The sequence below is a fragment of the Pocillopora damicornis genome, chromosome 6 (genome assembly GCF_964200805.1).
Source record: "Pocillopora damicornis chromosome 6, jaPocDami1.2, whole genome shotgun sequence".
NCBI lineage: Eukaryota > Metazoa > Cnidaria > Anthozoa > Scleractinia > Pocilloporidae > Pocillopora > Pocillopora damicornis.
Window position 1 is genome coordinate 2,355,007 of NC_142675.1, and position 12,856 is coordinate 2,367,862.

The 12,856-nt window shown below is 36.8% G+C and overlaps 1 pseudogene; it reads left to right on the forward strand.

Annotated features, from left to right (window-relative positions):
• The first annotated feature begins 1,338 nt into the window (after positions 1–1,338).
• Positions 1,339–2,280, forward strand: LOC149043418 (trace amine-associated receptor 7d-like; annotated as a pseudogene).
• Positions 2,281–12,856: the final 10,576 nt, after the last annotated feature.

Consider the following 12,856-nt stretch of genomic DNA (forward strand, 5'->3'; position numbering starts at 1 on the left):
ATGGTTGCATAACAACAGTCTTCATTAAGGATAATGATACAAGATTTAGATGGAGTATACTGACTTATCCACACAATTTTTAGGGTTCTGCTTTTTTCAATACAACCTGAATTCGAGATTCTCTATTTGCAATAGCGGACAAACTTCATCCGGCAGATTATTTAGAGCGAAAAAATTACGAAAATCATTTTGTTTATTAATTGGTATAGTGGCGACTGGCTTTAATTTTCTTCCGAGTTGCTGACAGATGAAGCAAAACTCTTGACCAATTACTTTGTGATGTAAACCGAAACTATTACAATACTTGACACCGCTCATCTGCAGACTTTTTTTCACTTCTGGACAAAATAAATTTATAGTCCTAAAGTCTTTCATATTCTAAACACAATATTGCATTTTCACACTTAATTTACATCTATGGATGTCACAAAAAAGCCAGCCATCATTTTTAATTTACATCTGCCGTGAAAATGAAAAATAGTCAAACTTCCTGTATTCTTTTCGTTCAAGTACTTGATGCACGATTATTGTTTGATAAAATGTCTTTTCTGTATTTTTTTCGGTTGAAATATGTCAAAATATTACATGGCCATTGCTCAACTTTTTCTCAGCTACGTGCAGCTGTTCATAAACTGAAGTGGATCTGTCTGATTTGTCTAAAGATTTGTCTGGAGGTAGTCAAAGTGAAAGCCGAACGCGGTCGTCTATAAGAGGGGAGGGCTATCTGTATCTGTATTCACCGCTGTAAAATATTCCCAAGCTAATTTAAAACGATTGAAAAATATGTAGGTATTATCTCAGTTTAGTTAGTTTGCCGAACATTCTGATTACCTCCTAGATCCGCCACAAACGAGTGTGTAATTTATTCGTAATAATTATTTTTGTCTCTCTCCCCACCCCTCACCAACCATTAAATGCTCGGTCTCTGAAGATGAGTTCAGTGTATTCAGGCGAATTTAATAATTAAGAAGTATGTCAGACACTCTTTAATTTAACTGACTATGATGTTTCGTATCTTCATTTTGATAGGTGAAAAATATGTTAATGACAGCCTTCCGCCAAATAACTTTTTTTCAGGTGTAAATGTCATGTTTAATTAAAATGTCTTACAGCATTAAAGAGATAATTAGTTTTAGTTCTAAATAACGCCGAGTTAAAGCGATACTCGATGCTTTTTTTCAAAAATTCATATGGTAGAGATGAGGACATCTTGAATGTACATACAGATAGCTTCGATGGTGTTTTGTGCTCGTGACTGACATCTACATATGACTTAAAATTTTCCATTTTTAGAATCGGAAAATGTCAAGGCCACTGTAGTTTTAACGCTCAGATCTCATGGCTGAAAACGTTTGCGACAATCTCAACGAGCTTTTCTCTGGAACCTCTACGGATGTTGAAGATTTTCGTCCGGTACTTGTCGCTAATTGTGTCTTCAACGGCTTTTTGCGTTATACAACCATCATTTTGAACATCGTTACCATCCATGCGATAAGGAAAACCGCGTCGTTGCCAAAACTTTTGAGAACATTATTACTGAGCCTGGCTGCCTCCGATGTTGGCGTTGGTTTGTTGGTCCAACCGCTCTACATTTTTACTTTGGTCAGCCGGTTAAATTAAAAACGTATCGACTGCATTTCCTACAAGAAATTTTTGGCCGTTACCAATTTCTTTTGTATATCCTCGCTCTTGCATGTTGTAACCATAAGTGTGGACAGGTTCTTAGCTGTTCACCTTCATCTCAGATATCAAGAGCTTGTGACTCACAAGCGCGTGATTGCAGCGGTAATATCAATATGGCTGTTTAGCACAATTATTTCTTCTAGTGCCTTTTACGATTCACTGCTTATCATCTTACAGGTCGTATGGTTCGTGAACATGACTGTTTGCCTCATTCTGGTAGTAATTGTCTACTGGAGGATTTATATAGTCTTAAAGCGACACAAAAACCAGATTCAAGGCCTTCAAATCCAAGAAGCACAACAGGGAGTTCAAAATAGCGACTTATCAAACTTTTTGAAGCTGCGAAAGTCAGCTCTTGGAACATTTTATGTATGTGTTGTGTTCATGATTTGTTATTTGCCTTCCTATATTCTCTCTTTTTTACAAATGGCTCGCCTTTTAAGTCCAATCTCTCTCTTCGAAGCTTCGCACTATACAGCGACTTTGTTTTTCCTCAACTCGTCTTTGAACTCTGTTATATACTGCTGGAAGATGGGACCCATTCGTCGCACTCTCATGGAGATAATGCGAGGCATCGTCAATCGAGTTAGAGAATAGCATTTGTTATGAATAATTGTTATTATCAATAGAAGCTTCTAGAAATCTCCAGACTGCTTAATCATACTGACATGCGTGCAATAGAACTTTCTAAAACATTTGATAAAGTCACGCGATTATTACGTAATATCATTAAGATAGTTCTTTTGTGAATGTATATAAAGACTCAGTTATGTAGTAGTAGTAGTTGTTGTTGTTGTTTTCGAGAGTGGCTGACTGTTTGGAAATCTATATCGTGAGAGAGAGCTACAGTGGAAGATTGTTAATATCAACAAACGGAGGAAACTGTGTGTTCTGTTCGGTGGCGAGCTACGATATAGACTGTTGTGGGCTAAGTAAGTTTATGGAGCATAAGTACTGTACTGCCTTTAAGAGTCGCTCCTTATTAAGAATATCACTCGTTGTGTAACAAAGTAGTTGAGTTTGTACGATTATTTGTAAGAGTTTTTCTGTCGTTTAGATTAAATCGTAACACATTGGTTGGGTTCGTTTCTGATTCCAGTTACACTTGATCCGTCGAAAGTACTTCAGGAAAACTGAGGGAGGATGAACTTTAACGTTTAGGAAAACTACACAATGAGGTGCTATAGAGTCAGTTATAGGAAAGCATCAGTTGTTAGTTTCAAGCACATTTTGTATGAGAAATTTATAAATAACCATAAAGCTTCCTAGATACTTGAAGTATTATTTCAAAGTTATGTTACCATTTGACGTATGTATTTTTAATTGTAAATAGGATAAGAAATCATTAACCTTGTAAAGTGTATAGCTCGTAAATTAAATTCAAAACCGATTTTTAGGTCACTTTATAGTGTAATAAGGGCCACGAGTTCATCAGCGTTTTTCCTACAGTTAAATGTATCCCTGTTCGAATTTAGCCGGTACTTGCTTGCGGTCACACATAGACTTCCAGAATTTAGTTTTGCAGTTTCTGATATAAAGAATAATATTAAGTCGACTAGAATTGATTGTTATTCGTTCGACTCAGTCTCAACCTTCTCAGTAGTAACCCGGACCCTTACTTACTTAAGGAAAGACAGAGGGTTATACATTTATGCTTATTAAACAAAATACAAGGAGCTCTACGCCTTTCACTAAGATGGTTTGTCCGTTTTGAAAAATTTAGCGTCAATTTTTTCCTTTTTTAATTTTACCTTGCGCCAATCACCGCTGTTCTTGTCTGTCCTCATTTTTTTTTTGTTATGTTGAAACTATTTTTAGTGTTTGTCTACCACAGGAAATAAATACTTATTTCAAAAAAGACGATTCTCTTTGGAGCTGAAGAGACCTCAAATTACATGACGTAACTTCTTTGTAACTCCAGTCGATGAAAGACCAGTTGGCCATGTACAAAGCATGACATCCGACTCCAACCTCGCTCCCAGGAAGAGGCTGGCTAGAGTTAGACAACAGACATCCGGATTGCAAATCACGCGCTCAGACTCTCTTCAGTTTTCTTTGACATTATAAGAAAAAATTAGAGATGCATAAAGTTAACTCACTTTTGGAAATTCTCACTAAAGTCAGTTGTCACCAATCGATCGACATGGAATGCCCAGATTCCTCAGATCTTCCTGTACAGATCCACTACACGGCGGAGAAAAATTTGTTTTAGGAATATCAAACTTTGGAATTCCTTAAACCTGTCACTCAAGTGGAAAAGGATATTGGCAGAATTCAAACGCCGCTCAAGGAAACAATTTATTCAAACTTTTTTAAAGATCATTTAATTCTTATTTCATTTTAAATCCTGCATTTATTTGTTTGTATACATACATACATATATATATATATATATTGGGGTGGCTATATGGTCTTACCCCCATCCTAGCATCAGCACTGCACTGATGAGGCCCAGAAGGCCGAAACAGTACTGTCTGCAGTTAGTTATATATATATATATATATATATATACATATTTATAAAGAGAGGTAATTTAGAGTTAACAACTGGGTTGAAATCGTAAATTGGCCATCGTAAAGAGTGTAAAGGCTGACGTTTCGAGCGTTAGCCCTTCGTCAGGGCGATCGGAGGAGTTGTGGGTTGTGTGTGGGTTTATATGCACAAAATGGAGTTACGCTGTTGGTGGGAATATGGTGACGAGAAAACAAGAATAAATTAGTTGAATCAAAAGCGCTCGTTGATACTGTGGGGATTAAGAGTGCCGATTTAGAAGATAAATTTTTGTTTTAATGTTTTGCGGCTTTCCGAACTGCCAAAATGTAAGGAAAGGCTGTACACTGCCATATGCTATATAGAATAAGTAGGGAGATTTAAGTGTTTAGCGACTGGTTTGGATGTATCCTTGTCATTTCTTTCTACGTCGCGAAGGCGTTCTCGGAATCGGTCACCTAGTCGTCTGCATTCATATGATTGCACATATAGATGGTTATAAAATATATAGCACCACATAACATTTTTCGTTTAGTATAATCGCACAAGATTCAGATGGAGTATTCTTATGCGCTTAATTTTCAGGGTTCTGCTTTTTTCATTACAACCTGAATTCAACATTCTCTATTTGCAATAGTGGACAAACTTTAACCAGTAGAAAATCAGTTTGCTTATTTATTAGTAAAGTCACGACTGGATCTGATTGCCTCAGAGTAGCTGATAGATGGAACAAAGTTCTTGACCAATCACTTTACGGTGTAAAGAGAAACTAATACAATCCCTGATTGTTTTTGACACCGTTCATTTGCAAACTAATCTTTACTTCTGGACGAAATAAATTTACAGTCCTGTCATTTGTCGATTCGATGTTTTTCAATCCTTCTTTACTTTCTGAGCCAAACAGACTAAAGTATTTCATATTCAAACACCATATTGCATTTTTCACATTAATTTGCATGTACTGATGTCACAAAAAAACCAGCCCTCATTTTAATCTACATCTGCCATCAGCATAAACAATAGTCAAATATTCCTTTATTCTTTTGGTTTAAGCGCTTGATGCAGAATTATTGTTTGATAAAATGTCTTATCTGTATTTTTTTCGGTTGAAATATGTAAAAATATTACATGGCCTTTGCTAGACTTTTTCTGAGCTAAGTGCAGCCGTTCATGAACTGAAGTGGATTCGGGACTTGTGAGGAGGCGGTTAAAGTGAGAGCCGAACGTGGTTGGCGACTATAAAGGGGAAGGGCTATCTGTAATATCTATTGCCGGAAAATATTCCCAAGCTACTCTAAAACGAATGAAAAAAATGGAGGTTTTATCTCTTTTTAGTAAGTTTGCCGAACATTCTGATTACCTCCGAGATCCGCCACAAACGAGTCAGTAATTTATTCGTAATAATTATGTGGGTCTCTCTCCCCACCCCTCATCAACCATAAAATGCTCGGTCTCTGAAGATGTATTCAGTGTATTCAGACGAATTAGGTAATAAAGAACCATATGTCAAGCGCTCTTTAATTTAACTAACTATAATGTTTTGTTTTGAAGATTTTCGTCCGGCACTTGTCGCTAGTTGTGTCTTCAACAGCTTTTTGTCTTATACAAACATCTTTTTGAACATTATTACCATCCATGCGATAAGGAAAACTGCGTTGTTGCCAAAACCTTTGAGAACATTATTATTGAGCCTGGTTGCCACCGATGTTGGGGTTGGTCTGTTGGTCCAACCACTCTACATTTCTACCTTGGTCAGCAGGTTAACACAAAAACGTATCGACTGCATTTACGACAGGGCATTGTCGGTCGTCATCAATTTCTTTTGTATATCTTCATTCTTTAATGTTGTAACCAGAAGTGTGGACAGGTTTTTAGCTGTTCACCTTCATCTCAGATATCAAAAACGTGTCACTCACAAGCGCGTTATTGCCGCCGTGATATCAATATGGCTGTTTAGCGCAATTATTTCTTCTAGTGTCTTTTGGGATCCACAGTTATGATCTCACAATTCATAGGGTGCGTGAGTGTCACTGTTTGCCTCATTCTGGTAATAATTGTCTACTGGAGGATTTATATAATCTTAAAGCGACACAAAAATCAGATTGAAGAACTTCAAATCCAAGAAGTACAACAGGGAGTTCAAAATGTCGACTTATCAAACTTTTTGCGGAAGCTTAGAAAGTCAGCTCTTGGAACATTTTACGCACGTATTGTGTTCTTGATTTGTTATTTACCTTCCTATATTCTCTCTTTTTTATTCATGGCTCGCCTTTTAAGTTCAATCTCTTACTGCAATGCTTGGCCCCATACAACGACTTTGTTTTTCCTTAACTCGTCTTTGAACCCTGTTATATACTGCTGGAAGATGGGACCCATTTGTCGCACTCTCATGGACATAATGCGAGGCATCGTCAATCGGTTCAGACAATGGCATTTGTTATGAGGAATTGTTGTTGTAAATATAAGCTTCTAGAAATCTCCAGACTGCTTAGTCATGCTGACATGCGTACCATAGAACTTTCTAGAACATTTGATCAAGTCACGCAACTATTACGTAATACTACTAAAATAGTTCTTTTTTCAGCTTCTGGAATGTTCCAGAACACTTTGTAAATGTATATAAGGACCCAGTTGTGTAGTAGTAGTAGTTGTTGTTGCTGTCGGGAGTGACCGACTTTTGAGAAAGCTATACCGTGAGAGAGAGCTAGAGTGGAAGATTGCTAATTTCAAGAAACGTTTGAGGAAACTGTGAGTTTTGCTCAGCGGCGAGCTAAGATATAGACTGTAGTGAGCTAAAGTAAGTTTATGGAGTATAAGTACCACACTGCCTCTAAGAGTCACTCCTTATTAAGAAATCACTCGACAAATAAAGTAGTTGGGTTTGTTGGATTGAAGCGTTTTTCTGTCGGTTAGATAATACCGTAACACATTGATTGGGTTCGTTTCTGATGCCAATTCACTGTGCTTAGGATAAGAGCCTCGGCCATCGTCAAATTAAACTTGATTGCCGAAAGTGCGTAAGGAAAACTGAGGGAGGATGAACTTTAACGGTTAGGAAAACTACACAGTGAGGTACTATAAAGTCAAGCATAAGAAAGTATCAGTTGTAGTTTTAAACGCATTTTGTATGAGAAATTTGAAAATGACCAGAAAGCTTCCTGGCTACTTGAAATATTACTTCAAAGTCATGTCATCATTTGACGTATGTATTTTTAATTGTCGATAGGATACTAAATTATCAGTAACCTTATGAAGTGTATAGCTTGTGAAATATATACAAAACCGGAGGTTGCTTTATAGTGTAATAAAGGCCACAAGTTCATCAGTGTTTTTACTACAGTTAAATATAACCCTCTTTGAATATAACCTTTTCTTACTTGCGATCACACATAGACTTCCAGAATTCAGTTGTGTGGTTTCTGATTTAAAGGATTATATTAAGTCGACTAGACTTGATGGTTGTTCGCTGGAATAAAAGTCTCAACCTTGTCAATAGTAACCCGAGCACTTATTTACATAGGCAAAGAGAGAAGGCTATACATTTTATGCAAATTACACGAAATACAAGGATCTCTACGCTTTTTACTCAGACGGTTAATCCGTTTTGAAAAGACTCAATTTTCATCTATTTTTTAAATTGTTCCCTGCGCCAATCACCGCCGTTCTCGGCTACTCTCATTGTTTTTGTTATATTGGAACTTTTTTTAGTGTTTGTCTACCACAGGACACAAATACTTATTTTAAAATAAACAATACTCTTTCGAGGTGAAGAGACCTCAGATTACATGAAGTAGCTTCTTAATAACTCTAGTCGGCGGAAGATCGATTCCTCAGATCCCCCTGTACACACCCAGCAAAGGGCAAAGAACAGTTTATTAGGTCCTGTCACCCAAGTAGAAGAGGACGTTGACAGAATACAAACGCTGCTAAAAGAAACATTTTATGTTAACTATTTTATAGATAATTTAATTTCTTATTTCACATTAGTTTTACATTTATTTGTATGTATACATATAAACATCCCCTTCGTACAATGTACCTTTATTTTAAAAGCCCTTTTGGGACAACTTAAGTATGTCATCTATATTTGTTAACCGCCATTTCTGAGATATTAGTTTACGCGATTTTTACCTCCGTTGTTTTGCTCACAAGATTGCGAATAAATAACTACCTCGTCCTCCTTTCCGTCGAAATACATTTCCCATCCCTCATTGGAACCTCTTCTTTGGTTTTCTTCCCCTTCTGAACAGCGTTGAAAGATTGAGTTCAGAAAAAGTAAGTTCAGTGAATAAAACTTGAACCTTCTGCAAACCAAGCGCGTTCAATAAGGTTTCCGCGTTGCTCTCAATCAGGTGGCGTCCATGGTTTTATACACATTTGAGGACAGTATTTAGAAGCAGGATAGGTTGTTGTTTTGAGTCTCGAGACCCAATAGGTACTTCCTGATATTGTATGGTTTCTAAAACAGGAACATAATTCTCCCTTCACAAAATCAGTTTTTGAAAGTCGAGCTTCACCTTGACTTAAATGTCATTGATAAGCGGAAAACGTCGAAAGTTGGACGGAGTCTTACGACATCCAGAATTTGACAGAGCCGATAAATAAGACGGAGCCAGATTGATACCTCGTAAAGGAAGCTAAAATTGGATGGAGTTTCTGGACGAGGTCCCGAATGGAACGGAGCCCTGAATTGGAACTTTTCAAATAACGGAATTCAGAGTCTGATTCCAATCAACATCAAATGAAAAACTGAATGCCAGAAAATGCTTCTTCAAAATTGAATTGCGCTTGGAATAAGACGGTGGATTGCAGAATGAATATCGCTCTCACGGTCCAGAATCATGGCTTACGATTGGTGTATACTTTTCGTTGTGTGTCTAGTATAGCGTGTCGAATTTGTCTCATCCTTCAGCCGAAAAATAGCAGGGTTTCGTGATGAATTGAAGAACATTAGCGCGTGTCTATAAAGTGAAAAACTAGTTGTCACAATATTGGGGCCGGTAATTGCACGGGCAGCCAAAAGGATAAAGCGAGGGAAATATCAAACCAAGAACGCAAAGTAAAGGTATAAAACACCGACAGCAGTTTTCATGATCCTTGCTTCATCTCGCTATTTTGTCTAACTTACGCCTCTAGTTCTCGTGGTTGCTGAATTTGCCTTTTTTAGCGTCGTGTAATAAAACAGATCTTGCAATAGATTGCTATAGTGACAAGAAGGCAAAAGGTTCCAATACCTGACATGATTACCGTGAGTACGGCATAAGGGTTCGGCTTTTTTCAATACAACCTGAATTCAACATTCTCTATTTGCAATAGTGAACAAACTTTAAACAGCAGATTATTTAGAGAGAAAAATCAAGGAAAATCATTTTGTTATTTATTAGTAAAGTGGCAATTGGCTTTAATTTGCTTCCGAGTAGTTGAAAGATGGAACAAAACCCTTGACCAATCACTTTACGATGTAAAGCGAAACTATTACGATCCATGACACCGCTCATTTGCAGACTTCTTTTCACTTCTGTAAGAAATAAACTTATAGTCCTGTCATTCGGCTATTTGTTGTTTTTTTTATTATTTCTTTACTTACTGACCCTAAAAGGCTAAAATTTTTCATATTCAAACATAAAATTGCATTTTTCACTTCTAATTTACATGTATTAATGTTACAAAAATACCAGCCCTCATTTTTAATTTACAACAGCCGTCAACATAAATAATAGCCAAACTTCCTGTATTCTTTTCGTTTAAGTGTTTTATGCAGAATTATACTAGCGTTTGATAAAATGTCTTATCTGTATTTCTTTTGGTTTAAATATGTAAAAATATTGTCTCTGAGGATGTCTTCCGTGTATTCAATCGAATTTAGAAATAAGGAAACATATTTGAAGCGCTCTTGAATTAGTTGACCATAATGTTTCGTTTATTGACTTTGATAGATGAAAATATGTTAATGAAAGCTCTCTTTTAAATTACCTTTTTACAGGTATAAATCCCATGTTTAGTTAAAATGTCTTGAAGCATTAAACACAAAATTTGTGTTAGTTCTAACCAACGCCAAATGAAAGCGATACTCGATGCTTTTTTCAAAAATACAAATGACAGAGTTGAAGACATTTTGACTGTACGTACAGATGGCTTCGATTGTGTTCTACCCTCGTGATTGACAGCTACATACGACTTTAAACTTTCCGTATTAAAATATCGGAAAATATCAGAGGCACTGTGGTTTTAACGCTCAGCTCTCATGGCGAAAAAAGCTTGCGATATTCTCAACGAGTCCTTTTATGGAACCTCAGCGGATTCTCAAGATTTTCGTCCGGCACTTGTCGCTAATTGTGTTTTCAACAGCTTTTTGTCTTATACAAACATCTTTTTGAACATTATTACCATCCATGCGATAAGGAAAACCGCGTTGTTGCCAAAACCTTTGAGAACATTATTACTCAGCCTAGTTGCCACCGATGTTGGGGTTGGTTTGTTGGTCCAACCGCTCTACATTTCTACCTTGGTTAGCAAGTTAAAACAAAAACGTATGGACTGCATTTACGACAAGGGATTGTCCGTCGTCATCAATTTCTTTTGTATGTCCTCGTTCTTTAATGTTGTAACCATAAGTGTGGACAGGTTCTTAGCTGTTCATCTTCATCTCAGATATCAAGAACGTGTCACTCAGAAGCGCGTAATTGCCGCCGTGATATCAACATGGCTGTTAAGCGCAATTATTTCTTCTAATGTCTTTTGGGATCCATTGTTTATTATCTCGCAAGTCATAGGGCTCGTGATTATAACTGGCTGCCTCATTCTGGTAGTAATTGTCTACTGGAGGATTTACATAATCTTAAAGCGATACAAAAACCAGATTGAAGAACTTCAAATCCAAGAAGTACAACTGGGAGTTCAAAATGGCGACTTATCAAACTTTTTGAAGCTTCGAAAGTCAGCTCTTGGAACATTTTATGTATGTATTGTGTTCTTGATTTGTTATTTGCCTTCCTATATTCTCTCTTTTTTATTCATGGCTCGCCTTTTAAGTTCAATCTCTTATTACAAAGCTTGGCCCTATACAAACACTTTTTTTTTTCCTCAACTCGTCTTTAAACCCTATTATATACTGCTGGAAGATGGGATCCATTCGTCGCACTCTCATGGACATAATGCGAGGCATCGTCAATCGGTTCAGAGAATAGTTCGTTTCTGATGCCAGTTCACAATGCATAAGATAAGAGCCTTGGCCATCGCAAGCTTAAACTTGATTTGCCAACGACAACTGAGAGACCAAGAACTTTAACGGTTAGGAAAATTACACAATAGAGTACTACAGAGTCAAGCGTAAGAAAGAATCAGTTGTCAGTTTCAAGCGCATTTTGCATGAGAAATTTACAAATAACCAGAAAGCTTCCCTGTTACTTAAAATATGATTTTAAGGTTATCATCAATTAATGTATGTATTTTTATTCGTCGATCGGATAATAAATTTATAACCTTGTGAATTAAATACAAAACCGATTTTTAGGTCGCCTTATAATGTAATAAGGGCCACGAGTTCATCAGCGTTTTAACTACAGTTAAATGTAACCCTCTTTAAATAAAGCCTCTACTTGCTTGCGATCACACATAGACTTCCAGAATTGAGTTGTGCAGTTTCTTATCTATAGAATAATATTAAGTCGACTAGACTCGATGGTTGTCCATTCGACCAAAATTCTTAAGCTTGTCAATAGTAACCCGAGCACGTACGTACTCAGGCAAAGAATGACGGTTATGCATTTTATGCTAATTGCACAAAGTAAAAGGATCTCTACGCCTTTCACTCAGACGGTTAGTCCGTTTTAAAAGATTGAGCCTCAATTTTCACCTTTTTTAATTGGAAGTGAGTCTCGCTGTCATGCAGCGTAAGCGGGACTTATAACTTAATTTGAAATTCTTAAATTATATGGGAGGTTGCCTTATGTTTTCCTTTGAGAGCTGTTTGTCTCACTTACATAAATCTGGTTTCTCTATTTTTGTTTATGTAGCAAGCTAAATACGACACACATCGTGGTTCTTACTTATGATTTACTAGAGGACGGACACAACGATGACGTCACCATGAACGACTTTTTCCTTTTTTTATCAAATAACACAAATGGATTCCATGTTGCTGTGGGTCTGTACAGTAATAGATCACATGACCTTACATAGATTATGACGTCATCTCTGATCTATTACTATGAGTAGCGAGATTTGATCAAAGATGTACCTCATGTGCAATTTCATATCCACTCGTGTAGGAAGCAATGCTCATCTGAATTTTAGTAATAGGAATTATAGTAATTATTAGCATTACTCGTAATAACATTTCTTGGCGCCTTACTTTTATTACTAGGCCATCTGATCTCCTTTAACCGAATTCGTTTGATTCGTTTCGATCGCTTTCTGCATGATTTATTTTTTATTGTCTGAGCATCTGGCAGAATTTTCCATACCATCTTCATTCTACTATGCACGGGTATTTTGAATCGTTTTTAACAACAACCTTCTTGAAACACGTAAATCGCTCTGACAAAGGGCTGAGGCTCGAAACGTCAGCTTTAAAACTCTTTACGGTGGCCAATATACGTTATCAACTCAGTTAATAATTCTAAATTACCCTGTTATACTCTTCCACCGACGCAGCGGCACAGTTTCTTAAGAAAATTACCGT